The 2,683-nt window shown below is 40.3% G+C and overlaps 1 non-coding gene across 1 annotated transcript; it reads left to right on the top strand.

Moving 5' to 3' along the window:
• Nucleotides 1-2,187: 2,187 nt before the first annotated feature.
• Nucleotides 2,188-2,320, top strand: LOC129400607 (small nucleolar RNA SNORA72). The gene has a single exon (XR_008627813.1). It is a non-coding gene; the product is annotated as a small nucleolar RNA SNORA72 (small nucleolar RNA).
• Nucleotides 2,321-2,683: the final 363 nt, after the last annotated feature.

Below are 2,683 nucleotides of genomic sequence, written 5' to 3'. Positions count from 1 at the left end.
AACTAACAATGAATAACAATCCCCTTTTCATCATACCCATGCCAGCACTAGTTGTTCTTGTTCTCATTGTCATTTGGATTTGCATCTCCCTGATGATTAGCGATGTGGAGCATTTTTCTCATGTGCCTTAACCATTTGTACATCTTCTAGCTCAAGAAAATCTCAAGATTAAATTTTTTCTTGCCTATTAGTTCAAAAAAAAAAGAGATCAGTTCCTTAAAACTCTGAGACCCTACATTAGATTCATCTTTTATTTATAACTGAGGAGGGAACACGCACTTTCACAAACACTCAGCAATTAAATCAGGGAGAACTCTGGAGAAAAACTGCTTAGATGCTTATTTGTGATGAGTCAATTGCTAACCATGGTCTGGGTGAGCTCCTTTCTACAAAGGAGAGCAGAGTTCTTTCCTTTCTGTTGTTTTCCTCTCCAGGAAGAGGTTATGTCCCTCGAGAAATCATTTATTCAACTCCCCACCTACACCATGCTGTAGCCATCAGTGATCAGTGTATTTATAGAAAGTGAGGTGGTGACAACTTCTGTAATGACACATGAGGTATATTTTCATTGCACATACAAATGGGCCTATGTGTTTTAGCGGGGAAGAGCGGAATAAATAAATCATCCAACTTTGTTTTGATTGTTCCCGTCTTAAAAAACAAAGTGTTGTTTTTTTTAATCCCTGGGGTACCCATCAAGAAATCCTTAGAGGAAATAATATAAGGGTGACTGTCTGGAAGATAATAGTTTTTATTTTTATGTAGGGTATTAACTAGGTGGACAACTTTAAATTGACTGCTCTGTGGCTTCAAATTGAATTTTATGTTTTAATTTCTGACCCTACTCTCACTCCTAGAACTCAGGAATTTTGTTGGGATGAATGTTCTCCATGAAGCAGAAAAGAGCTAAATAAGCTAAATAAGTACTTGGACACAGAAAAGCCTGATTCTATCACTTTTTAATTTTTTTTTAATTTTATTGAATCACCATGTGGAAAGTTACAAAGTTCTCAGGCTTATATCTCAGTTATATAATATTCAAACACCCAGCCCTTCACCAGTGCCCATATTCCACAACCAAAAACCCCAGTATACTTCCCGCCCCCGCCCCCCATCCCAAATTGCATAACTGATGAATTTCACTTCATTTCTTTTTACCTTGATTACATTCCATATTTCAACACAAAACTCACTATTGCTGTTGGAGTTTCCCACCAAGAAAGACAGCCCTACCACCAAGTAAGCATTTGATAATTAGTTTTCCATTGCTTAGAATGAAGAGATATGTAGTCCCACTACTCCAAGTACATAATTCTTTTATTTTCTTTTCCTTTTCCCTTTTTTTTCTCATCCCCCTTCCTGTGCCTCATAATATGGTGGATGCCATGCCACATTTCTCCCGGAAAATGGGAAACAACTGGGAAAGAGGGATATTTCCTCTTCTCGGCCGGCATGGGGCTATGGCTTAGTTCACAGTCTAGAGAAAAGGCTGCTAGTTTGATTACCTTCAATATTTCAACAAAAAACTCACTGTTATTGTTTGGAGTTTCCCCCCAAAGTCAGACCTGCTACAAAGGAACCGTTTCACATTGCTGACAATTAAGAGATGTTAAGTCTCTTAATTTTGAATTTCTGTATAAGGTCCAGGGAAAATTCTGCCAGAAACAGCATAGCCCAGCTCACAGTCCCAGTACATTGCTGTAGGAAGCTGCTCTGGATGCCAAAATGTGTTAGAAGACCTCTGGAATTAAAGTCTTTAGGAGCAGAGGGTCTGTTTTGTGCTCAGCAGCTCCGGATTTATCTGGGCCAAGGGCATGCCGGTAACGCCCACTTCCCAGGGTTGCCTATGAGCCACAAACTGTAAAAACCGTACACCTCTGGGTTAGAAGTCTTAGAAGGTGGCTCTCGACATGTGGATATTGCTGCCGCAGCCATTTTCAGTGTAGAAAAACAGGGTGGAGAGGAAAGATCCATCCCCGGGCAGCGCGGAGCTGTAGCCCAGCTCACAGTCCCAGTGCATTGCTGTAGGAAGCCGCTCTGGATGCCAAAATGGGTTAGAAGGCCTCTGGAATCAAAGTCTTTAGGAGCAGAGGGTCCCTGGTTCTATCACTTGTTAACTGTGTTGCCTGGACCAAACAGTCTGAGTTTTTTTCTCAAATGTAAAAATAAGGTTAAAATATATATCTTATGTGAATACTCTTGCTGTTCTGATTTTGTAAAAATCAGGACAGTCTAAACATTTGCTATAAGACCATGCATGTGCCCCCAAATCTACCTCTTTACCGATTTAAATCTGATCTTAGAAATGATAGTGATAAATTAATAAATATGTCACTGTCACTGTCACCCAGTTGTTCATCGATTTGCTTGAATGGGCACCAGTAACGTCTCCATTGTAAGATTTGTTGTTACTGTTTTTGTTATATCGAATACACCACGGGTAGCTTGCCAGGCTCTGCCATGCGGGCACAATAGTCTCGGTAGCTTGCCAGGCTCTCCAAGAAGGGTAGAAGAACCAAACCCGGGTCAGCCACGTGCAAGGCAAATGCCCTACCTGCTGTGCTATCACTCCAGTCCAATAAATACATATGTGTATATATATGTATATATGCATATCTTGTAAGATTAAGATGAATTAAAATTGTGGTCTGAAAACTCCCTCACAAACTGCTGACACAATAAA

Source organism: Sorex araneus, chromosome X (assembly GCF_027595985.1).
Source record: "Sorex araneus isolate mSorAra2 chromosome X, mSorAra2.pri, whole genome shotgun sequence".
NCBI lineage: Eukaryota > Metazoa > Chordata > Mammalia > Eulipotyphla > Soricidae > Sorex > Sorex araneus.
Note: the sequence above shows the minus strand (reverse complement) of the source record. Positions and strands in the feature narration are given on the sequence as shown.